The sequence below is a fragment of the Prionailurus viverrinus genome, chromosome B4, assembly GCF_022837055.1.
Source record: "Prionailurus viverrinus isolate Anna chromosome B4, UM_Priviv_1.0, whole genome shotgun sequence".
Taxonomy (NCBI): domain Eukaryota; kingdom Metazoa; phylum Chordata; class Mammalia; order Carnivora; family Felidae; genus Prionailurus; species Prionailurus viverrinus.
In genome coordinates, this window is record NC_062567.1 from 18,905,020 (window position 1) to 18,931,819 (window position 26,800).

The 26,800-nt window shown below is 41.4% G+C and overlaps 1 long non-coding RNA gene across 4 annotated transcripts in view; it reads left to right on the forward strand.

The window, feature by feature from the left end:
- LOC125170779 (uncharacterized) overlaps positions 1-26,800 on the forward strand; it is a 75,882-nt gene that overhangs the window by 26,820 nt on the left and 22,262 nt on the right. Inside the window, exon 4 of one of the 4 annotated variants that reach the window (XR_007154088.1) lies at positions 25,227-25,706. The exons of the other annotated variants lie outside the window; for them this stretch is intronic. This is a non-coding gene — a long non-coding RNA (uncharacterized LOC125170779). Of the gene's footprint in view, positions 1-25,226; positions 25,707-26,800 lie in introns of those variants that run through there. 4 annotated transcript variants of the gene reach the window in all.

A 26,800-nucleotide genomic window follows, 5' to 3' on the forward strand; every position in this document is an offset into this window, starting at 1 on the left:
CTCTGTTTCTTTCCTCTTGGGATGCGACGAGGTGATTGAAGCTTTCACCTACCTATTTGCCATGATTTAAGTCATCTGCGAGAATCACAGATGAAGCCAGACTCAGGCATTAATACCTTAATCGGCAGTGATTCATCTGATTAACCCTGGCAGAAAGTACAGTCCTGGGGTAAGTAGTTTGGGGGAAGAACAAGTCAGAGTAGGAGAGGCAGAACCCTTGGGGAAAGGTGGGTGGGGTACAGGGGCTCAGCAAGTGCTGGTGAGGGGTTATTTATTACCCCAAGCTGCCAGAACACTGTTTGAGTTTCAGCTGGTATTTGGGTCAATTATGCCTCGTTCTGACATTACTGTTTTCATATTTCTGTCATCCCCACTAGGCTATAAAATCTTCAAGGGAAAGGAGCTTCCCTTTCATATCTCTCACTTTCCCTCCGAGTGCCGTCCTTGTGTCTAGGAGGCATTCAATAAATGCCTGTTGAATGAATAAGTAAGTCAGTGGAGGTAAAGGGGATATTCAAAGTGAAATGAGGAGGCATTGAACAGTATCTGGTGTTTTGTTGTTGTGGTTGTTGTTTTAACCTAGGTCTGGATTTCGTAATTCTGTGTTCATTTGTTGCTTCAGGTAAACTACCCTCCTGTGAAGTCTTTTCTGTTTTCTGCCCAGATTTGGGTCTCCCTACCCCTTCCTTTACCATCTTCCTGCACATCACCTCCAGTATGTCTGAGCAGGCTCACCTCCCATGTGAACTCTACGGCTGTCTCTGCTTCTCTGTTTTTATTGAAATCCTGGCATCCACTCTGATGGTGTTCAGAGTGACCAAGAAATCCGCCATCTGACTAGTATCACCTGAGCAAGAAAGAATCGGGGATCATCATGCTTACGGAGCGCTCTAGTCTTAAGTTGAAGTTACAGCGGGAAAATCAAGTCGCTAATAGAGGCAAACAAATGTTGAACACGCCCACTATATGGCAAGACTGGAGATGGAGTTACCCAAGACATGTGCTGCAGGGGACCACTGAAAGCTTTTGGGCGCATGAAAATTTTGTTGCCCTGAACAATCTCTAAAATTTGTTCCGGAATACTGGAATGGTTTTCTATTGCAGAAAAATTCATTTCAGTGTTTCTTTTGTTGAAATGCATTGTGTTGGTTCTTTCCCCCTTGTTTTCCTATGGAGGACACTGTATTCAGATATTTTTTTGTAATCGAAACTTTTGTCTTGAGGTAATGGTATATTCGCATGCAGTTTTTAACAAATGATACAGAGAGATCCACGTACTCTTTATGCAGTTTCCCCCGATGGTAACATTTTTTAAAACCACAATGCAGGGGCACCTGGGTGGCTCAGTCCATTGAGCATCTGACTTTGGCTCAGGTCATGATCTCACTGTTCATGGTTTGAGCCCCGTGTCAGGCTCTGGGCTGACAGCTCAGAGCCTGAAGCCTGCTTCAGAGTCTGTCTGTCTCTCTCTCTCTCTCTCTCTGCCCCTTCCCCATTCTTAAAAAAATAAAAACATTAAAAAAATTAAAACTACACTACAGTATCACAACAGGGTATTGACGTTGATACAGTCAAGATGCAGAACATTTCCATCCCCAACAAGGTCCTTCATATTGCTATAAAAATAGCCACCCCCAGTTTCTCCCCAGTTCACCCTCTTAAAAAAAATTTTTTTTAATGTTTATTTATTTTTGAGAGACAGAGACAGAGCATGAGCAGTGGAGGGGCAGAGAGAGAGAGGGAGACACAGAATCGGAAGCAGGCTCCAAGCTCTGAGCTGTCAGGCAGAGCCCGAACGAAGGACTAGAAAGGCTAGAACTCAGAAGCTGTGAGATCACGACCTGAGCCGAAGTGGGTCGCTAAACTGACTGAGCCACCCAGGCGCCCCACCCCCTTTTTAATCCCTGGCAACAACTAATCTGCTCTCCGGTTCTGTAATTTTGTCCATTTCAAGATGGTTATATACATGGAATCATATAGTCTGTCACCTTTGGGGATTGGCTTTTTTCACTCAACATAAGTCTCCAGAGATTCATCCAGGTTGCTGTGTAGCTCATTCCTTTTTAGTGCTCTGGTATGGACGTATTGCGATTTGTTTCACCATCCATCCATTTCTAATTTCGGGCTACTGGACATAAATCAACTGTAAATATTTCTGTGTAGGCTTTGCTGTGAACCTACGTCTTTATTTCTCTGGGATAAATAACCAGGAATATTGATTGCTGGCCGGTATGGTAGTTACACGTTTAGGATTGTTTTGTTTTGTTTTGTTTTAAAGAAAGTACCAAACCATTGTCCAAAATGGCTGGGCCATATTACGTTCCCACTAACAATGTGTGAATGATCCAGTTTCTTAGCTTTTGTGGCAGCATTGGTGTTGTCATTATTTTTTATTTTGGCCATTTTGATATGTGTGTAGGGCTATCTCATTATGGTTTTAATTTGCGTTTCCCTAATGGCTAATGATGTTGAACATCTTTTTATATGCTTATTTGCCATTTTTATATCTTCTTTGGTGAAGTGTCTCTTTATGTCTTTCGCTCATGATTTAATTGGATTTTTAATTTTTTTTTTAACTGTTGAGTTTTGAGAGTACTTAATATAGTCTAGATATTAGTCCCTTGTCACATGTTATTCGCAAATATTTTTTTTTCCTGGTCTGTAGCTTGCTTTTTATTTTCTTAGCAGAGTCTTTCATTGAGCAGAAGTTTTTAAATTTTATGAAGGCTCATTTATCAATTTTTACCTTGTGGGTTATGCTTTTGGTGTCACATCTAAGAAATCTTTGTCTAGATCCTGAAGATTTTTTCCTACTTTCTTTTCTAAAAATTTTACGGTACTACATTTTACTTTTAATTTTGTGGTACACTTTTAGTTAATTTTTCGGTAAAGTGTGAGACAGATTGAAGTTTATTTTTTTGCCTGTGGATGTCCAATTGCCCCAGCGCCATTGGTTTAAAAGGCTATCTTTTCTCCATTGAATCGCTTTTGCACCTTTGTCAGAAATCAGTTGGGCATGTTTGTGTGGGTCTATTTCTGGGTTCGCTACTCCGTTACATTGATCTCTGTATATATTCCTTCACCAGCAGCATCCTGTTTTGAATACAGTATCTGTACAGTATGTCCTGAAATCAGGTAGATGGATCCCTCTTACTTTCTTCTTTTTCAAAATGATGTTAGCTATTCTAGTTCCTTTGCCTTTACAGATAGCTTTTTGTATAATCTTGTGTAATGTTTGCAAAAAAATCTTGCTGGGATTCGGGTAGAAATTATATTACATCAATTTGGGGAGAATTGGCACCTTTACTCTGTTGAGCCTTTCAATTCATGAACACGGAAGCTCTCTGGTTTCTTTCATCAGTGTTATGTAGTTGCTATCGTACAAGTCCCACACGTGTTTCGTTCGATTTACACTCAATGTTGAATTTTTTGAGAGGTTGTAAACGATATCGCGTTTTTGTATTGGGTATCTATGTGTTCATTGCTGGTATGTACAAATACACCTGATGTTTTCCCACCTCTATTGAGAAATAATTGAGATACATCACTGTTTTAAGGTTAAGGTGTGTGGCATGGTGGTTCAATTTACATATGTTGTGAAATGACTACATAATAGGTTCTGCTAAGGTCCATCTTCTCCTATAGATGCAATTAAAAAAAAGAAAGAAAGAAAAAAGGAAAACATTTCTTCTTGGGATGAGAACTCGTATGATATACCTTCTTAATAACTTTCTTATATATCCTACGGCAGTGTTTGCTGTAGTCTTCATGTTGTAATTACATACTTACTGCTTACTCATCTTATAACTGGCCGTTTGTACTTTTTCATCACCTTCCTCTGATTTCCCCTCTTGCCACTTGCTGCCTCTGCTAAACCGTAAGTCTGATCTCTTTTTCTATAAATTAGATTTGTTGGTTTTTTAAAATGAATTTCTATGTGTTTATCTTGTATCCTGATTAGCTCTGAGAGTCTCTTGTAGATTTTTTTGGACATTTATATGTAAAAATCATGTCATCTGCAAATATGGACAGTTTTATTTCTTCCTTTCTTGTCTGTAATCTCTTTTTTTTTTTCTTCATTTTTCTTGTCTGAATACCCTGGTTAGAACTTCTAGCACTATGTTGAGTAAGACTCGTGAGACTGAATATCCTTCCCTTTTTCCCAATTTTAGGAAAACAGTCTTTTATCATTAAGTACAGGCTGGCTCTGGATTATTTTTAGGTGTATTTTATCAAGTAGAAGAAGTTTCCCTCTATTCCTAGTTTTCTGAGGGCTTTTACTATGAACGTGTCTTAAATTTTATCAATGTCTTTTTCACCAGTTGATATAATCATGTAACTTTTTCTTTAGCCTGCTAATAGACTTATTTTAAAATGTTGAACCAGCCCTACCTTTCTAGAATAAGCCCCACTTGTTTCTGGTGTCTAATTCTTTTTATATATTACTATTTACTAATATTTTGCATCTATATTAATGTACTGTATTCTGTATCTTTATTCGTACTGTCTTTGATTATGGCAGTAAGGTACTACTACCTTCATAAATCAATTGGGAAGTGTTCTCCCCTTTTCTGTTATCTGAAAGAGATTGTGTACAATTGGTGTTAATTCTTCTTTAAAAGTTTGGTAGAATACTTCAGTGAGGTGCCTAGGCCTGGGAATTTCCTTTTTGGAGATTTAAAATTGCGAATTCAATTTCTTTCATTGTTAGAGGGCTGTCCAAATGATCTATATCTTGTTGGATGAGTTCTGATAGTTTGTGTTTTTCAAGGAAGGGATGCAGGTCATCTAAGCTGTCAGATGTATGTGTGTAGAGTTGATGGCATCCACCTGCTGCTACTTTGCTGTCCGCAGGCTCTGTAGTGATGTTCCATGTTCCATTCCTACATATATTGGTATTTTTTGTCTTTTTTTCAGTTTTGCTACAAGTTTGTCGATATTTTTCAATGGGTTTTTGTTTTACTCCCCTCTCTCTTTCTCTCTCTGTTTTCAATTCATTGATTTCTGCTATCCTTATATTCTTTTCCTTCTGCTTGTTTTGGATTTATTTTGCTTTTTATTTTATAAAATATATATAAATATATTTATTTTATAAATCTATTTTATTTATTTTGCTTTTCTTTGTCTACGTTTTTGAGTTGGAAGCTTAGATCATTAATTTGAGACTTCTTTTTTTCTGATCTCTGTGTTTAGTACTATAGATTTCTTCCTTCACATTTTTAGTTTATTTATATTTTCAGAGAGAGAAAGAGAGAGAGAGAGAACAAGGGAGGGGCAGAGAGAGAATCCCAAGCAGGCTCTGCACTGTCAGTGCATAGCCCAACCTGGGGCTCGAACACACAAACCATGAGATGTTGACCTGAGCCGAAAACAAGAGCCGTCCACTTAACTGACTGAGCCACCCAGGCACCCCTAAGTTTTCCCCTTCCCATTGCTTTAGCTATGTCCTACAAATTTTGATACATTGCATTTTCATTTTTATTTAGTGCAATGTATTTTTAAATGTACCTTGAAACTTTCTTTTTGACCCATAGATTACTTAGAAATGCATTGCTCAGTTTTGAAGTGTTAGAGATTTTCCTATTATCTTTCTGCTATTGATTTTTAGTTTCACTTCATTGTGGTTGGAGAAAACACTACAAAACTTCAATTCTTTTAAGTTTTTTTGAGGCTTGTTTTATGACCCAGAATTTGGTCTATTTTCATATCTTTCATAGGCGCTTGAAAAGAATGTACATTTGGCTGTGTTGAATGGAATGTTCTATAAATGCCTATTAGATCCTGTTGATTGATGGTGTTGTTAAGTTCTCCAATATCCTTGCTGATTTTCTGTGTAGTTGTTCTAATGATTGTTGAGAGTGAGGTGTTGACATTTCTGACTATAAATTGAATTTATCTTTCTCCTTTCAGATTTGTCCATTTTTGCTTCACATTTTGCAGCTTTGTTGTTTGATGCATGCATATTTAGGATCACTGTGTCCTTTTGGTGGAATGACCCTTTTATCATTATATAATGTTCCTCTCTGTCTTTGGTAATTTTTTTTGTTGTTAAATCTACTTTGATACTAATGTGTATGTGACATATTTTTTCCATCCTTTTACTTTCAACTTACCTATACTGTTATATTTGAAGTGAGTTTCATATAGCCAGCAAATGTTAATTCACTCTGCTAATCTCTGTCTTTTAATTGCTTTTAAAAGATCATTTACATTTAATATAACGATTTCTATGTTGGGGATTATTACCACTATTTTATTTTTTTGCTTTTCATTTGCTCTCTGTTTTTGATTTCTCAATTTTTCCCTATGTGGGTTACTTGAAAATTTTTTCATTTTGATTTTTCTGTTTAGTGTTTTTGAGTATATCCTCTTAGGTCATTTGTTTGCTTGTTTCTTTAAGTATTGCATTTAATAATGAGGTGTCATTGTCTCACCAGTCCAAGTGAAGTACAGAAACTTCACCTTTCTTTACATTCCTTCCCCTTCCCTTGCTTAAAATGTACAGTTCATTTTCATTAATCACGGTAGTTACATTCTATAAGGTCTCTGTGAACACTGAATTAGCAAATACTAAATTACTGCTCCCAAGGGAAATACAGAATTAAATTCCTTTGAGCCTCAGGTTTCATTTTCATCAATACATAACCTGTTTTATGCATGTTTCTGTTTAAAGATACCTTATTTAATATACATTGTTGATTCAGCAACATTGAACTCATGGCCGACAGCACTATAATTTATGCCTAAATGAAGCTTATCCAACACATGTATTTTCTCCATAAAGCACATCACAACCTTCTCGCACTTTAGAACATGAGACAAAACTTCAGCATTACACTTGGAGGCCATTTTAAACAGCAAATTGATAAATAAAAAGCACAAAAAAATATGTCACACTAGGTAGACAAAGAGCATTTGTTTACAGTATGAGAATTAAGAGGACAGAATGTCACCTTATTTGGCTTCATCATAGAACATGTATGTCAGTGACTCAAATTTTTTGCCAGTCTGCACTTGTAAAAATGGCACGAGTATTAATTTGAGAGTTACAAATACATTTAATGAGCTGATGAATTGGCAAATATAGAATCTGTAAACAATGAGCATAGACTATAAATGCCTTAAATGTTTTTCTACAAACATTTAGAACCATATCAGACAGTGTTATGATTTTTGCTAAAATCATAAAACAATTTGGAAACTCAAGGAGATGAGAAAAACATTGCATTACGTTATGTGTTTGCTTACTTTGTTCCTTTTTTCTTTACTGATGTTCCAGATTTCCTTCTTTTATCATTTCTTTCTTATTTAGAGAATTTTTTTCTCTCCATCCTTCGAGGGTAGTTCAGCTAGTGACAAATTCTTTTTGTTTTCTTTAATCTGAGAATGTCTTGATTTCCTCTTCATGCTTCAGGGATATTTCTGCTGGGTGTTAGATTTGAGGTTGTCAATCTCTTCTCCCACTACCTGAAAATTGTGTCACTTCCTTCAGAGTTCCATGGGGTCTGATAAGAAACTTGCTGTCGTTCAAATAGGTTTCTTTCTTTATAGGCAAAGAATATGCTATTTTTCTTTGGCTCTTTGCAAGATTTTTCTTTGCCTTAGTTTTTGGAAGTGTAATTATGAAATGTCTTGGCACGAATTTCTTTAAGTTTATCTCTTTTGAGGTTGACTCAGCTTCTTGAATTTGTAGCTTTATGTTTCCTGGCAGATTTGGGAAGTTTTCAGCCATTATTTCTGCAAGGACATTTTTAGCCCAAACTTTCTCATTTCCTTCTGAGATTCAATGATATGAATCTTGGATATTTCTTTAAATTTTTTTAAACGTTTATTTAGTTTTGAGACAGAGAGAGACAGAGCATGAATGGGGGAGGGTCAGAGAGAGAGGGAAACACAGAATCCGAAGCAGGCTTCAGGCTCTGAGCCGTCAATACAGAGCCCGATGTGGGGCTTGAACTCATGGACCGTGAGATCATGACCTGAGCCGAAGTCAGTCGCTTAACCGACTGAGCCACCCAGGCGCCCCAAATCTTGGATATTTCTTATAGCCCTACAGGTCTGAGTCTCTCTTCATTTTTTTTCTCTGTTGTTCAGATTGGATAATTTCTACTGTTCCATCTTTCAGTTCACTAATTCTTTCCTCGGTCCTCTCTGTTCTGTTGTGGAGTCCATCCACTGGGCTTACTATTTAATTATTGTATAAATTTCAGTTCTAAAATTTCCATTTGGCTCTTCTTTATTATCTTCTAATTCTTTTCTGAGACTTTCTATTTTTCTCGTTAGAGTTTTCTGTTTTTTCATTTCGGTGTTTTCATTGTTGCTTTTTGAAGCATTTTTATCATGGTTGGTTCAAAATATTTGTTAAATAATTCCAACGTCTCTGTCACTTGGTGGTGGCTATCTTTGATTGTCTCTTTGCACTTGGTTTGCGATCTTGTTTCTTGGTATGATGGGTAATTTTTTTTTTTTATTGAAATGTGGACACTTTCATATAGCGTAAAGAAGTCTCCGGATCTTACTTAAGTCTGGTTTTAATTGGCAGTTCTGACCGTTCTCTGGAAGGAGAAAGGGAGCACTACCATATTACTACTAAGCTGGAGGTAACAGCTCGGATTCCTGTTGGGCCTCTCCAGAACAGGGAGGCTCCTTGTTACACCTGAACAGGGATGGGAGCTCTGGCTCCCCCGTGTGGACTGCAGGGATACTGCAGTGGGGCTGGCTTCAGTACCCTTGGGCCACGGTGATATTTCTGACTGCCCATGAGGCCTCTGATGCCCACCCCAGTGGGGTATATTCGTATGTTTAAAAATATATATTCGTTATCTCTAGAAAAAAGATAAAAGTAAGCTTCCTTAATGAACTTCTGAGCTTTCCATTTCTGTCATCTCCCTGCTGATTAATTTTTTTTTTTCTTTTTCAGTAAGTCTCTTTACCTGTTCGGGTCTGGCAGCTGTCCAGATGCTTTCTTCACTCATGGTGAATTTTCATATATAGCTACTGTTTTCTCCTATCTTTATTCCAGCGTTTTCTGCTTCTCTTGCTCCTCCTTTGTGCCTTGCTTCTCAGTGTTTACTCCTTTTGAATGTCTGTATCATAGGTGCTCTTTTCAGAGCGTTTCACTTTTAAAATAAACAACCACCAAAGAGGCGGTTAAGTTCAAGTGCCGAGAAGTGCAAGTCAGTGCATCCTGCCTGGAGACACCTCCCTCTGGGGGCAGGGGGGCATCTCAAGTTGACTGTGGAAGGGTCAATAGGAAAGACTAGCCGAGGAGCTGATTTTGAAGACTGAAACCCATTTCCTCCGAGGAAAGGAAATAGTGCAAAACTATTTGAGGTCATATTTCCCTGCCTTAGCCACTTGAATGGGGGTAGTGGCAATCAGAAGCTATAAATAGGTAAACTTTGCTAGAAACACCTTGAAGAACGATCAGGAAGTGGCTGGCCTTGTTCATGGTGTTTTAGAAACTAACATGCTAGCGGCCGATGGCATTATCTCTAATTTCACTTTTGCAGGTATCCATGGACGTTGTCATCCTTCTGTCACTCTTTGGCATGCTCAGAAGCATCCTTTTGTTTCATGTCCCATCCCCCACCCCCGCCTCTTCACACTCTTGGGTTTCTGGATGGCCAAATAGGATTTGAGTGATTGATTAGCAAGTTTTACTAATGATTTCGATGAGCTTTATTTGTTTGGTGAGTCATTAGCTTTTCCTGGTAATTAGAATTTAGTCGCAGTATTCATACTTGATGTAATTCTGGATAAAGAGTATCCTCGTTAAGCTCAACTAGATTTATAATTTCCAGGTCATTATAGAACAATGTATCCGAACCTGTAGTACTTCTCTCTTCTGATGGAAGAACTGTTTTCTTTTGTTTTAAAATATCAAGTATTTTTTTGCTTATGAAATGACCTACAACCCTGGCTGTGGTTTTAAAAGTAATGTTGGGGCGCCTGGGTGGCTCCGTGGGTTGAGGGTCTGATGCTTGATTTGGGCTCAGGTCACGATCTCATGCTTCATGAAATCAGGCCGCTTCGTAGGCCCTGCACTGGCAGTGAGGAGCCTGCTTAGAATTCTCTCTCTCCTCTCTCTGCCCCTCCCCCGCTCATGCTCTCTCTTTCTCATTTAAAAGAAACAGACATTTTTTTAAAGATCAAAAGTAATGTTTTCCAACAAAGTGTTTGCTGGATAAAACTGGTATCAGTCTAGGCTCTAGTAACCCTTTCTTTGGGGAGGCATGCGAGTGAGTCGGCCTTTGGGATCCATTTATTAGATTAATCTTTTTTTAGAATCCTAATTATGCCATATCTGGCGTCTGGAGGAAAAAAAAAGAGGATAGTGTCCCTGTCCACCTGTGTTGCAGACCCCAATAAAAGATGCGGCCTTCAGCTGGTACTGAGCAGCCCCCCTTTATCCCCTTAGGGATGGCAGGGAAGATGAAACGGTTATCTGGCTTTATCCAGGTCAACAGAAGAGCGGGGCTGAGCAGGGCTTTAGCTGATCCTTCTTTGCGTGCGTGGGCAGCTGTGTGGCTCCCGGAGCCCTGGCTGAGAGGTGCAGAAGCATCGGGGCGTCTTGCTGGGGTGTGGTGAAGTCGGTTCCTTCCCTCGCCTTCCCGCAAGGCCGAAGGGAGGAAGAGAAGTCGCTGCCTTTCTGCCAGCCGGGTTCTTTTGCAAGTTCGCTCTTGGAGGCACTAATGATGAGTGGGAACCGCTTTCTCTGACTACTTTAAGGTCACCCTAATTGGCTCCTTTGTGTTATAAGGCCTTTCAAAGAGACTAACGACGCATTCTTTGGCTCCCAGCTGCATGTTAATAACACCGTCTTTGGAGTCTGACTTTAAAGCAGCGTCACCTCTGATACTTGAATGATTTGATAGTGGCAACAGAATGATCTAAACTGAAGGTCCTAAGCAGGACACAACTCCTCCAGCCACCCCCGGGGCGGGGGGGGGGGGGGGGGGGGGGACGTGGGCACAGAGTAACTCCCAGGCATGGGCTTTATCGGCCACCTGGCTGTCGTGAATGGCAGCTCCTCAGCAGGTGAAGGAGCCATGCCCGGGGAACTGTCACCGTCAGCATAATGCCGCTGCCTAAACAGTTTCCCTCCCTTCGGCTTGGTTTTCCCACAGACGCTGCTGACTGCGACTGCTGATAAGCTGCATAAGGCAGGAGGTCAACAGTCCGGAGACTGCTCTTAATTATTAAAGGATCAACACGTCTTAATGCACGCATCCACCGGGGAGGCCAGAGAACTGGGGCTCGGGGAGAGAAGTCTTCTCCTTCTCTTTACATTGGCAAAAACAAACACACGAAGCAGTTGTGGGGCGGGGGGAGCTAAAGGGTTGCCCCTCTCTCCTAACTCTAAATTTGGAACCGAGAATATTGGCACCTCTTCCTCTCCAGACTCAAGCTGCCCTGTCATCGAGGAGTGGGTTTGCAGACGTGATCTCCACTTAACGAACTGAACCTTGACTCGGCCCCACGGCAAGGAGCGCTGGGACCCAACAGCCCAGGGCCCCAGGGGAGCTTTGCGCGACTACTCTGCGTTAGTGCCTTCTCTTGTCCTAAATTAAGCTCCTTGACATATAATTATCCATCCCACACACTGAACCTATCTCCAAGGTAAATGTTTCTGCTCGGCGAACAGTGGTTCACAGGATAAAAACAATCCTCCTCTGTCTCCTCCCTGTCACCACCGCCAGCCCCATGGATGAATCCTTGCTGGGTGCCCTGGGCTCAGGGCTGGGCTGCCTGCTGTGGCGATCACACGAAGCTACAGGTGAGCCCGAGGAAGTGGTGGTTGTGCCTTTTCTCCCTCCTTTTTTCTTTCTTTCCACAATTGGAGGGAAAGGTGTCAGGACCGGTCAAGAGCGATGCAGTACAAAAAGAATCAGGACACCATTCCGTTGCAATACTTGACAACGTTGCAGAGGAAAAGGGCTTCATAAAAGCAGCGGCCGGGTGGGTTATCTCCAAATGCGTGTGGCTCCCGAGATGAGGACACCATCCCGAAAATTTGACCGCAATGCCTATAAGCTGAAGTACCTGTTCCAGATCTGTGCCAGATGAGGTTTCGGGGGGGGGGGGTCTGCATGAGTACCAGGGAGTTCATGGCAGCTCCCGGGCTTAATTATCATGGTGTTGCTCTCAGTAGTAGAGCAAGTGAGGAACAGAGACAATTCACTTGGGAAGAACACGGCAATGTTAAGCAAATGGCTAAGAAACATGGAAAAATGGGCTCAAACGAATTCATCAGCCTGAAATTCAAATGACAGCCCTCTATGTTTATCTATCAGGTTTGCAAAGAGAAAAGAAACAACCATACCCTGTGTTGGCAAAGGGTACCGGGGAGTTACTAGAATCAGACTGGTTTATGCTTCTAGGCCCTTCCTCTTACTAGCAAAGGGAACCTGGGCATGTCATTTATGTTCTCTAAGACTATTCTCCTCATCTGTAAGATGCAGATAATATTAGTAACCACCTCCAAGGGGGTTTGGGAGATTTATGTAAAATCATGCTTATAAAGTGCTTAGTGCGTCATCTGACACATAGTAAATGCCCAGTTAATATTCAAATTATAATCATTATTGGAAGCTAGAAACCCAACACACTGATAGGGGAGTATAAACTGGTAAAACCCTATGTAATAAAAACTTGACATGTATGTTAAAGCCTTAACGGTGTGTATACACCTGACTTAAGCACTTCACTTCTAGAAATCTATTTTGAGGAAACAGGACACAATCATATGTTTACGAGGATATCCTTCATGGTATTTATGATAAAAATGGAAGCAATTTAAATACCCAACGGTAGTTAAAAATGAGTAGTAGTTAGAAAGTAGTAATTAAGAAGTAGTTAAAAATTAAGTTTCAGTCGCTATCTCCAAGAGATGCAGAGCATATTTTTGAGAAATACTTGATGGTGGAGAGAAATGATACGCTGTGAAAATAATGGTTTTCAATTAATGGATTCCCTATTATTTGTATTTTTTATTAATACTTGCTTGTCATTTTAAATTTGTCTGTAATCAGTCAACAAATACTTTTTGGGCATCTGCTGCATATTGGGCACTACGGTGGGCACCATGGATTCGGTAGTGAATAAAGCAGACAGGGTGTGCCCTCACGGAACTTCTGGTCCACTGAATATGTGTCACTTTTATAACAAAGAGGACTAACAATAAGACAAAAGGGGAAACTATATTTGTTTGTTAGGGTTGCCATAGCTTAGGTGGCTTAGACACAGAAATTAATTAAAAAAATTTTTTTAATGTTTATTTATTTTTGAGAGAAATAGAATGAGCATGAGTGGGGGAGGGGCAGAGAGGGAGACGGAGACACGGAATCCGAAGTAGGCTCCAGACTCTGAGTTGTCAGCACAGAGCCCAACGTGGGGCTTGAACCCGTGAACCCTGAGATCATGACCTGAGCTGAAGTCAGACGCTCAACTGACGAAGCCACCCAGGTGCCCCAGAAGTTACTTTTTTTGCAGTCCTGCAGTCTTAAAGTCTGAGATCAAGGTGTTAGCAGGGTGGGTTTTAACCTGAGATCTCTTTCCTGGACTTGCAGGTGGCCATCTTCTCCCTGTGTCTTCACCTGGTCTTTCCCTCTGTAATTGGATCCAAACTTCCTCTTCTTATAAGGACACCGCCAGTCAGATTGGATTAGGATCTGCTCTAGTGACCTCATTTAACTTAATTACCTCTTTAAAGATCTTATCTCCAAAGACGGTCATATTCTGTGGTACTTGTGGTTAGCATTTCAACATATGAACCTGGTTGGGGGAGACAATTCAGCTCATAATAGAAACCATTTGATAATATTTCTTGTTTGACAATTACTCTTTTGAGCTATATGATAAAGACACCATGTGTCTCTTCCTTTTCCTTCCAATGGGGCATTTTTTAAAAAGTTTTTCCCAGATCTTTAATTCTTTTTTTTTAAATTTTATTGTTTTAAATTTACATCCAAATTAGTTAGCATATAGTGCAACAATGATTTCAGGAGTAGATTCCTTAATGCCCCTTACCCATTTAGCCCATCCCCCCTCCCACACCCCCTCCAGTAACCCTCTGTTTGTTCTCCATATTTAGGAGTCTCTTATGCTTTGTCCCCTCCCTGTTTTTATATTATTTTTGTTTCCCTTCCTTTTTGTTCGTCTGTTTTGTCTCTTAAAGTCCTCAGGTGTGGTATATATATTACTCGGCAATCAAGAAGAATGAAATCTTGCCATTTGCAACTATGTGGATGGAACTGGAGGGTATTATGCTAAATGAAATTAGTCAGAGAAGACAAAAATCATATGACTTCAATGGGGCATTTTTAGTCCCTTTGGAGACCCCATTCAGGAAGACTCTTTGAAAAAAATTTTTAATGTTTATTTATTTTTGAGAGATAGAGCATGATTTGGGGAAAGGGCAGAGAGAGAGAGACATGGAATACGAAGCAGGCTCCAAGCTCTGAGCTGTCAGCACGGAGCGCGACGTGGGCCTCAAACCCATGAACTGTGAGATCATGACCTGAGCTGAAGTCGGATGCTTAACTGACTGAGCCACCCAGGCGGCCCCATGTACCTTTCTTTGAAAGCTTGTTCACTGGCCACAGCACAGGCATGTGTGGAGATTTCAGTTTAGGGAAAGGTGACCTTAGATAAGAAGTCCTAAATCACCTGTAGAGAATGGTGACATTCAAGGGTTTCCCTGGCATTTCAAGTCTAAGTGAACTTCAAGTATGAACTTGAGGCTTGAGTCCAGGGTCCCTACCTCAGCCCAGAACTAAGCATTCCAAGTAGACCTCCTAGAGAGGACTTCCCGAGGGTGGTGTCCCAAGGTCTAATCAGATTCAGATGCATAGTCTGAAAATGAAATCTTCTTCAAGGTGTGGCAAGGGCCATCCAAAGAGAATGAGTCATTGATGAAGAACAATAAAACCATTAGCTTCTTTTATTATACATATCCAATTTTACTTTCATTAAAAGAGAGATAAACAAAAGAGGGAATAGATGATTGTTTTCAGCTGGAAAATTACTACAGGGTAAGATTAATATAGACGTGGAAGTGAACCTAGAGACCTCACGTTCATCCCGTTTTAAAGGTTTGGAAATTGGCCCACCAAAGCCACCTAGATTTGCCTCAAATCACACATGTGGTGAACAGCAAAGGCCGATCTAAAACCCAGGGATCTTGACCTTGACCCAGTATCATTTCTGTGATCCATCATGAGGAATGGAGGAAACACTGGATCTGAAATTTCACCCCAGCTGGAGGCCAATGGGCACCCTCTGAGTGCTCTCTCTGGTCTCCTATTTTTTTTATAATACAGCCCCTTCTAACATTGACATCCTCCAAGTCTTCCATGGGGGTCACTCATTCTACATTCAGGCCAACAAAGTTGGCAGGTGGATGCAGATGTATTTGTCAGAGAACGGTTCCAGCCCGCTAACAAAAGGAGCTGTGGTCTCGGGTTTCACCTAAGGAAGCCCGAGAATCAGGAGGTTAAAAAACACGACAACAACTTAATAAATGTGGAACACGAACGGTAAGAGTTGGCAATCTTGTGTTTTCCACCTCTTACATTAAAGAATGAGCTTCTATGTCACCTAATGATTAACTGCTGATACATTTTATTTGCCTTTTCAGATTCTTGTAATGCAGGAATCTGTTTTCATTAGCAAGTGAAATATCTTCATCCCATTTTCTCCTCCTCTTGAAATGCTAAGCTATAATTTTCAGGGTGCCAAATGTCAAGGGATTGATGAAAGTTAGTTTAGCTTTTCTTTTTGATTAGTTTTAATTTTTTTTCTTCTTTTTTTCTTTCTTCTCTCTCTCTTTCCTGTGTTCTCTTCGGTGTGTGATTAGGTTTGTTTTCAAAAGGTGTTGGAACCTTAGCAAAATTTTCATTAGCATTCCCTGTGCGCGCTTTAATTAAAGGAAACTCATGTTTTTGCTCAAGTCATTGGAGAAATTAAAAGTATAGTCTGATGCTAAACATGTTTGTACTTTGCATTAATTTAACTGGACCCCCTTCTCTGATATAAGAACAGAAACAAGGCCATAGACCAACAGCCACTCACAGCCAAATTCATAAGTAGCATGGTTCCAAGACGGTTTCCAATGATCTCATGTCCTTTTTGGTTTTAAAGGACAAAGATCTAAATGAGGAGTTGTACCTTTCTGGGTGAAACAGAGCATTAATTGCTGACATTTTTACATGCTGCTGAAGAGTGTACGTGAGGTGTAATGCATACATTTCTATGAGGTTTCTCTGTGAATTGTACAATTTTTACGTGGGTGACTTGCATTCGTCCTTTTACTAAACTGATGCTGCTAATTTCATTTATTTTACAAAAATTGAAATTTAAACCATTGGGCTTTCCCTCAAATATACAGAAACCTAATAAACTGTATTTTACTTGTCAAACTATCTTTTATTATGCATCATGATGGTGGGAATCAGGGTTCGTAGAATTTTCTGCTTCTTTTTTTTATTTCAGCAACAAGGGAAGACCATCTATTTTATTTTGATACGAAGTCTCATTTTCTGTGATTTTAAATGAATCTAAAACGTTGTTCTGGAGTATCAGATCCAAAAACCTGTATTTCCAGTGACTTTCACATGGTCACTTTAAAAAAAAAATTGTTTTTAAAAAATCTTTCACTTTTGTGTTCTTTTGGTCCGTGCGACTTAGAAATCACTCAGGTTGGTCAGTAAATTTTATGACAGCTCTCTCCATGTGCCAGAGAACAAAATGTTACAAAAACTGCCTGTTGATTTGCCATGGTTCCTTGACAAAGAAATCTTGAACTAGCTAGGAGTCCCCCGAGGGCTGGAAAGAATTGACAGTTACAGGGCATGACCCCTGCCCCGATCGTAACTGCTTTCACTTCGTGTTGCGGGCCTCCAGGACCTCGTTTCTAGAAGTGTTGGCCACCAAATCCTGAGAAGTGAAGAAAGGGGAGTTGAAATGTCCACTGAGAAAAGAGGGGATGGGACCCCGTCTAACTCAGTTCACAATCAGATCACACCATGACCTGAAGGCACTTCATGAATTCACGATGAGAAATCACCGTCACGGAGATCTGAAATTCTCGGAAACGACATGTCCTTCTCCTAGTGGACAGACTGACGTGGGAAGTCAAATGATAATTACAAAATTGCTACATGAGTATGAAGCTAGAAAATGGGGAGTTAATAGCATCCGGCTAAAAGAGTCGAATGTATCCATTTCATAAAAGGGATGTTCTTACTAATGGGACCACAATATTTGAAGTCCATTAGCTTACTCTCCTTCATCTCTGGATATGCTTGGATAGGCATTCTAGCACTTACCTCAGTGACTCACCTTATTCTATGTTTCCTAACTGACCCGCTCCTTTAATGATTTATACATTCTTTATTTAGACATATCGATACATTTAATCATATCATGGTGAAATTAACCCTGCCTGGGAGCCATGCTGTCTTTTTTAAATGATGGTCATTCATCTATCAATTATTTATGAAGTGTCTCCTATGTGCCAGGCCTTGTATTTTGCATTAGGCATACGGCAGTAAGCGAAGACAAACAAGTTATACAGTCTGGTGGGGGAAATAGCTAAACAAGCGATTATAGTCATGTGTGACATGTGTTACAGAAGGAAAAGAGCAGGGAGTTATGGATCACGTCGTCCCTAGTCTAGGGACTCCAGAGGGTTTCTGGGAGAAAGAGATGCCAAACTTGAGAACTGAAGGATGGGGCTGGGAAGGGCAGAGACGAGAAAGTACTCTTGGTAAAGGAAACTTCCTGTGTGAAGGCCCACAGGGTAGAGAATACTAGAGACCTTCAAGTCACTGAAAGAATTTCATTAGGGCCATAATATCACATGAAGATGATAATGGCTGGTGAGCTCAGCAGGGACCAGATCAGGAAGGATCTTATTAGACCTACTGAGAAGACTGGACTCTATCCATGCTTGCTATGTTTCCTAGGAAGTCCACACAGACTTCCCTGGATGGGCTGTAGCAAAGCACTATGCCTTGGAGTATTCTGCGGGAAAAGTGGAAGCAAGTGGAGGAAATCATTTGCCTGCTTTCCCCCCATCACCTGTTTTCCATTACTGAGGGTTACCCCGGGTATATCAGTTACAGTTAACCAGAGAAGGCACAACCCATAGGAGACTTTACATATGGATTTGTCACAGGAATTGGCTTATGCCATTGTAGGGGCTGGTTCGACAGTCCCATAAAGCCATCTCCGTATCTGATGCTGGAGCTTGAAGTCCATGGGGCAGGTGGTCTGGAAGAGACGATCGTGAGCAGGTTGAAAGTCCATGAGGATGGACGGAAGCCTCCATCTGTTCTTGTTTCCTTTGACCTTTGTGAAGCTCTTTGTCATCGAGCTCAACACATACGCATGGACCAGGATTCACAAAAACTGAAGGTGAATTGAGAAAGTAGGGACAATCACAGGCCCGGATGCTGCAGTAAGTCACCCAACCAGCAACACGTGTCACCTACAAAATGACATCTTCCTTTCTTTCACTTGGCGGATCTCCCTAGAATCTCCCTGTGGCCCATCATGGGCCATAGCTCTCAGACCAGACTGTCACCGACTTCTCCTCCAAACCTCTTTCTGGGGCCAGTTCTTGAAAGCACAGGACGTGGTGGGAAATTAATTCTGGGGAGCATCCTCTGGCCTCTGCAGCGTGTGGAGCTTCGTCCAAGTGCAGAGGTTCTAGGAGGAGCCAGAAACTTGGAGCGGCCGTTGCCCAGACCTGGCATGTGTGGAATGAGGGTTGGTTGGTCATCGCAGTAGCAGAATGGGCTGGGAGGTGGTATATCTGGGGCAGTGGGAGGTGCCTCGTAGACTGTAGCTATCTGTTGGGAAATTTCGATAAAATTACACATAATAGGACCTTTAAGTCTGAATGGAAAATGTTTTTTTTTTTTTTAATTTTTTTTTCAACGTTTTATTTTATTTTGGGGACAGAGAGAGACAGAGCATGAACGGGGGAGGGGCAGAGAGAGAGGGAGACACAGAATCGGAAACAGGCTCCAGGCTCTGACCCATCAGCCCAGAGCCCGACGCGGGGCTCGAACTCACGGACCACGAGATCACGACCTGGCTGAAGTCGGACGCTTAACCGACTGCGCCACCCAGGCGCCCCAATGGAAAATGTTTTAACACGGAGTCAGAAGACTTTGAAAGTTTCTTTTTGTTGGGCAAAGAAGCATAACGTTTCAGAAGCCTGTCAACGGAAGCTTAGAGCTTTGACGTATTAACTCTGAAACCTTTTGCATGATAATGTTCATGCAAAACCACGGCGGGTTTCGCTCATACACTGTGCTGCTTTCGGTAAGAATAATTGAATGTTAGGCAATTATAAAACTTGTTAGATTTTATTCATTCCATTTAAGAAATCTAACCATCCCAGATAGAAAGATTTAGCTGTAGAGAAATTTCATGTATGGTTCAGTGACAATAACGATGCATGTGTGGCTCAGAAGTAATGAAAAATATGAGGATCATCAGATTATTGAAGAACACATTTTAAATCTTTCCCTCTGCTTCCACGCTTCGTGTGCTTGTCTCAAATCCCATCTTTGCAGAAACACAGTAAGAACAAATAGAAGGAGAGATAGTTTCTGCCATTCTGGCATTTACAAAGAAGACTTCATGTCAAGACTATGAGTGTATTCAGATTTGTTTTCCCTACATAACTGGTTCCTGATGGTTCTTGTTCTGAGTTACTACCTGTGACAGAAGATGTTTATATAAAGAAAATACCCCGTGGGCTGAGGCACTGGTTAAGACCGACTGTGGCTTGTACTTAATCCCAGCTCCCCGCCTGTGATAACATGCACTTCTCTCTCACTTGAGAAATCTGACCAGAATGCATGTGAGTCTGAGTGTGTGATGATAAAGAAAATAGGAAATGGTAATAATTTATTTAAAAATTAAATACTTTGTAATCTGGGTACTTTACCACTAAAGTTTTTAATATCCATATATATCCTCATGCATCACCCACATTTATAACACGGGGTGGTGCCTTACTAAGATTTAGAACTACAATTCTAAAAGCTGGTTCTAAATGAGAATAGCCTTTCATTCAGCTTCTTAAATGTTCTTATCAATAAAACTTAGTGATAGGATTATTCCTGTTGATTATAGTGAGTGGTTGCAGGGAGTGGGAGGGATTAAACTTGATCACAATATTCCTTTGTGGTTAGAGATAGTACTTTGTATTATTTTAAAAATAATTGAATTGTCCATCAGTCAATTGTCATAACTTTTTTGTGGGGTATAGATCAATTTGAATTCCTTGGTTAACTTCAAGTGAAAACAAGCCATGTGGCACTTGTAGAAAATTAGACGATAAGAATAATCATGGGCTGCTTCACAAAAGAGATACAGGTGGTCTGTGTCCATTCTTTGTCTCCATTTCAGCACTCACAAAAATCCTTCAGGAATTAGGCAAGACTCTTTCGACTGTAAATGACAGAAACCTGACTTGAAGTAGCTTAAGCCAATACGTACATATATATATATATACACATACATACATAAATAAAATAAAAAGAAAAAATCTATCAGCTCTTGTAACTGAAGTCTAGAAGATTTCCCATGTGGCAAAATTCAGAGACTCAAGTGATATTGTCAGGTCACTGTCTGTCTGTCTCTACCTCTCATACACACATACGCAATTTCTAACAAATCCAGCCTGAGGTGTGCTCCACCCTGAACCAATCACTGAGTGTTGTCAGAGGATGGGATGTTCTAGTTGACCAATGTGAGTCAGGTGGTTGGCTATCCCACTGTAGAATAATGAGCTAATTTTACCCAAAGAGAGATCTGGCCTTTGTTGTGGCCCTTGCGATGTGATCTCTAAACCCTTAGAATTTCCAAAGTGATGGGAATGTCTTTGTTACCCATGGTGGACTCCTTGGACCACATCCGATGGTTTATAGAAATGAGGTGATTCAAGGCAAGGGCATGGCCAAGCCAGGAAGATCAACCATTTGATGATAAAGTTGTGGCTTTAAATCATGAGATATCAGCTTAAAATCAGGGGATGTGTGGGGGTTGGAAATCAAATTCAACCATGTGAGCAATGATTCAATCAGTCATGCCTAAGTAATGAAATCCCATTGTAAATCCTGGAGACCAAAGTGAGGGTGAGTTTCCCTGGTTGACAATATTCTTTATCCGCTGTAACATTTTGATGCTGGAGTGTAATGCATCCCTGAATATGATAGAAGTTTCATATTTAGAACCCTCCCACACTTCACCTTCTGCATCTCTGGTTCTAATTTGTATCATTTTGCTATAATAAAACCATACTGCTAGTAAACTGAAGGTGGTCATGAGAGACCCTACATTTGTAGCCAGCTGGTCTGAAGTGAGAGTGGCCTTCCCTTCTTTGTGGGAACTGTTCCCTCAGACTTTGAAGTTTGGCATCCTCATTGCAGTTGGTGTCAGAAGTCTTGAGTAGACTTGGCATTCTAGATGACTGTGCCCTTAACCTTGAATTTGTCTACCTCTGGTACCCACAATGGAGAAATGAAAGGAAAAATGCTGGGCAAACAAAATAAAACCAAAGGGAATAAGACAAAAAACAAAACAAAACAAATGCCCAGCTAACTCCCTTTTTAATGTGCCCCATCACTCTCAAAAATATGGTACTGGGGAGCCTTGGTGGTTTAGTTGGTTGAGTGTCCAACTCTTGATTTCAGCTCAGGTCATGATCCCAGAGTTGTGGGACAGAGCCCCGTGTCTGCTCTGTGATGAATGTGGAGCCTGTTTGAGATATCCTCTCTCTCTCTCTCTCTCTCTCTCTCTCTCTCTCTCTCTCTCTGTCCCTCCCACTGGCACATGCACTCTTTCTCTCTCTAAAATAATAACAACAAAATATGGTACCTATAACAATGTCCCATGGTTACTGAACAGACTCAATGCTTGTATTACCCCCAAATCCATATGTTGAAGCCCTAAACTTCAGTGTGATGGTATTTTGAGGCTGGCTTTTGGGAGCCAATTTGGTTTAGATAAGGGCATGAAGGTGGGACTCTCATGAAGGCAGTAATGTCCTTATAAGAAGAGAAAGAGAGACCAGAGCTCTGTCTCCCTGTCATGTGAAGTCACATAAAGAAGGCGGCTATCTACAATCCAGGAAGCAGGTCCTTATCAGGAATTCAATTTGTTGGCACCTCGACCTTGGACTTCCAGCCTCCGGAGCTGTGAGAAATAAATGTCTGTTGTTTAAGCCACCCAGCCTGTGGTATTTTGTTACAATGGACCAAAGCAACTAAGACAGCTATCAAGACTTTTCAGGTCATGCTTACCCAAACCTATAACCTTGGGCAGCATTTTATGTCTTGTACCTTCCCTAACAACTAGTCTTAAAGTAAAAATTTGAGTTAAGTTGTTAATTATTGAAAATGAATTAATGTGCTGCTTTTCTTCCAACATTTACCTTTGAAAGTCACTGAGTTTTTGTTTGTTTATTTATTTATTTGTGTAATCTCTACACCCACCGTGGGGCTTGAACCCACAACCCAGAGATCAAGGGTCACCTGCTCCTCTGACTGAGTCAGCCAGGCATCCCAAAAGCCATTGAGTTTTTAACCCAAATCAGAGAGTAATCTAGAATGTAAGCTTTGGGGCGCCTGGGTGGCGCAGTCGGTTGAGCGTCCGACTTCAGCCAGGTCACGATCTCGCGGTCCGTGGGTTCGAGCCCCGCATCAGGCTCTGGGCTGATGACTCGGAGCCTGGAGCCTGTTTCCGATTCTGTGTCTCCCTCTCTCTCTGCCCCTCCCCCGTTCATGCTCTGTCTCTCTCTGTCCCAAAAATAAATAAAAAACGTTGGAAAAAAAATTTTTTAGAATGTAAGCTTTATGAGTGCAAGGACTAGGTAGAAGGCTGCCCAGTGTCAAAATGGCCAATGAAGACAATAAGCCAAACGCTTAAGCCTTTAGTCACTTACTGCAATACCGTCAGGAAAATGCCACAAAGAGCAAACAGGTGCTGGCCTCCCCACTATCCCATTTATTCATAAATAGAGCTGGGTTGGATCAGGTGGATCAGCACACTGCTGAGGCAGCATGGAGCCCTATGGACTCGCACCATTTTGTGGAAGGGGAAATGGGAGTAGGAGAAGGAGCAGCTCCGGGAGGAGAAAAGTACCGAGTACGAGTCAGAATGGAGGAAGAGCTCTTCCAGTACCCTCCCCGCCATACGGGGGTCTCGGCAGAGGTGCCTGGACAGCGTCTCCAACTGGAGGCACCGAGGCCCAGAACACAGAGGCATGTGTAAGAGCGTGACCAGCTGGGGAGGTGAGTCCTGGAGTGAAGCTTCCTCCAGAAATCCGCTCGTGGGCTGTGGACCAACGCTGGTGTGGGGAGGGCAGCTTTTCCCCTGGGAAGACCGCCGGGCTAAAGCCTTATAATTAGCTATCGTCAGGCCTGAAGGATCACACGTAGGGTTTTGGCCCAGGGTGCGACTTGTCAGGACCCTTGTCTGTTCCCTAATCCGTCATAAGTGCCTAACGCAGTGCTAGGCACAGAACAGGCACTCAGTAAACTGTTATTTTTATAGCCAGCCACACAGAGCCCCTGGAGATACTCCAGGAGCTATTCCATTGGCCCTAATGTCACTGAATGTTAGAGCACCCGTCTCTCCACAATTGATGAGTTCCAGCGACACATCCGATGCCCAGTCCAACAGGTCTCCAACAGAGCAGGGAACGCTGCAGTTGGGAAGTCGATGAAAGGAAGAGCTGAAGGGGAAAAAAAAGTGAAGAAATGAATGAGTGGTTTCTGGAGGTCTGGGGAAGTGCCTTTTCGTGCTAATCGCATGAAAAGGGAGCTTTAGAACTCTAAACTCTCATGTGTGGGAAGCGGAGCAGATCAGGTTGTAAAATTTATAGCAACTCCCTGCCTTCTGCCATTTGGCCTTTGGGCTCCTTCACAATGTAATGGTCACGATGTGCTTGGTAACCATAGGTCAGCGGAAGAATGATCTCCCCGTCTCTGATTCTAGCCTATTCTCACTTAGGAGGGGGCTCTCCTGGTTTTTGCATGCTGCTCCCCCATCTGTCCTTCCAGTTTGTGCGTTTGCCTGCATCCAGAGCTGTAACTCGCAGAGCGCTCCGCAACACGGGATGTCTGCGGTGCTCAGCGTTGACGCCCTGAATTGAGAGGATGAAAGAAAGTAAACTTTTCTAAGTAGGAAAAGCCTGCTCTGTTGAATGCTTCTTGGAAATTTGCATATTTTCATTTCACTGCCTTATAAATTATTACCGGGAAGTTAAATCTCTGTAGTCTATAAACAATATGATGAAGTGCATTTTTTTCCCCCTCTAATGGGTTTGTTTTTAAAGACACAAAGCGTGGATTCAAATATTTCAAAGATGTTTTCTATGATCCCGTGTTATTTAAAACTTATTCATTAAACAGCTGATGAATAGGTCTGTTATGTGTTTTTAAAGTTGATTGAATGCTCATTTTGGAAGGATGGAATGAATGATCACACAATGATTTCATTTCAATACATCTTTGTAGGTGTCCGGTGTTATATGGAATTGAATCACGATTTGCTCTACAAATTGACAGGCTAGTAATCATTATTTTTCATGTACAAGCAGGAGTCTGTCTTTAATCTCATCATACTTTCAGTGGCACAGGAGATGGAGGTGGTGAAGCATTATTATTTTTCCCGCACAGAAAATTATGCCGCAAAATAAATCGTGTGCAGGGCTGTCATAATGGCCGCAACGGTTATGACAAGAAAAAAGAATAGTGACAGCTACCCTTCAGTGCCCAGTGAAATAGTGAACAATTTGTTGGGTATCCCTGGAGTCCATTAAACTGCCGTATGATCAGTTTCGTGGCTGCCAGACCTCAGTGGGAACCAATTAGAATGCACCAACAATGAAAATGGATGTATGTGGAAAAACAGGGTTAGATTTATGGGGGGAAAGCAAACAAGCCATTGAGCCAAGAATAAGGTTGGTGGGCATTCTCTAAAGGAGACTGGTAAGTTGTTCAGAACGTTTTGAGTGTTTTGACTGTGTCTCCTGCAATATTTTAAACCATTACTGCAAAGGAATTGAATTAGTTGGATTTAGCCTCCACAACATGAGCGATCCATTCTGCAAATTGCAGCCATTATTAATTTTGTTCCAGAAGCAGCCTTGCATGAAACATTAGAGTGGTTTTTCTTTTCTTTTTGCATTTAAACTACAGATAAACACTACAGATTGCTCCGGATGAATGCTATGGAGATGCCGAAGACTGTCCGACAATTTCTTTTAAAGTCGGATATTCAATTGCGAAAGATGTTCGAACAATCTAATGATGGATGTTCATTAGTTCACTGCTGTCAAGATGAGTTGCTACTCTGCATCTCTGATACTGATTGTGTTTCTGCAGTCATGATTGAGCTGTTGAAGAAAAAACACTCCAAAGAACTCTCTCGACTGTGTCCAAGCCAGCACCAACTTGAAATATCATTGGCTTACGCAGCAGCATCAAAACCCACAAAGCGAATAGATTAGATCCATCCCAGAGACTTTTCTCCAGCTGTAAATGGATTTGCCCTCTTTAGAGCAGGGAACAGAGTTCCAACACAATTTTTCTTATTGGAACAGACTAAGGAATTTACTTCAAATGGGGCTGCTGGTTGTCCTGTGGAAGCTGTGTCAGAATAAATATTCAGCTACTCTTCAGAGGCATAATTTGTTCATTCTCCCATGAAACATTTGTGCCACATGAGCTGTGTATAGCCGACTTTGTTTAGCTGGCGGAAAAAGTCTTTCACTCTAGCAAAACTTGTATTTAGCTCAGGTAGGGTCTCATTTTAATGAAAACAGTTTAACATTCAGGGCTTCGCAAGGGGCCATTTCCATATGCCAGATGTCCTGAAGCAATAACCCTTTGTTACTTGTGCACAATCAATTTTATTAAGGGAAAAATTCCAAGTGACAGATGTCACCAGTGACTGTCCACATCAGTTTAATGAAGACGTGGCTTTGGAATGTATCATTGTAGGGTGACTATTTAAATGCAAAGCCTATACTGTTACAATGTGATAAGATATGATGCTTTGCAGATTCATGGGGACAGGAACTGACGATTTCTCACGTGGCACAGCATTTACTGCATCCTTCTTCGAGTCCTAAACCTCCCTAAACTGAAGATCATGCTTGAATATAGTAAATACTCAGGAGATGCTTCATAACAAGAGATGATGACTGTGGCCCAGTGCTTTCTATGGGGTCGTTTGGCAACAGAAGGCAAAAACTGGGGTGACTGGCATATGCCATAAGAAGTAAGGACAGGTTGCTATCAAGAGCAAGCAAGACTTTTTCTTTTTCTTTTTTTTTTTTTTAATTTTTTTTTTCAACGTTTATTTATTTTTGGGACAGAGAGAGACAGAGCATGAACGGGGGAGGGGCAGAGAGAGACAGACACAGAATCGGAAACAGGCTCCAGGCTCTGGGCCATCAGCCCAGAGCCTGACGCGGGGCTCGAACTGACGGACCGCGAGATCGTGACCTGGCTGAAGTCGGACGCTCAACCGACTGCGCCACCCAGGCGCCCCAAGACTTTTTCTTTAAAAAATTTTTTTTCTAATGTTTATTTTTGAGAGAGAGAAAGAGACAGGGCATGAGCAGGGGAGGGGCAGAGAGAGAGGGAGACACAGAATCTGAAACAGGCTCCAGGCTCTGAGCTGTCAGCACAGAGCCCGACACGGGGCTCGAACTCAAGAACCGTGAGATCATGACCTTGGCTGAAGTCAGACGCTTAACTGACTGAGC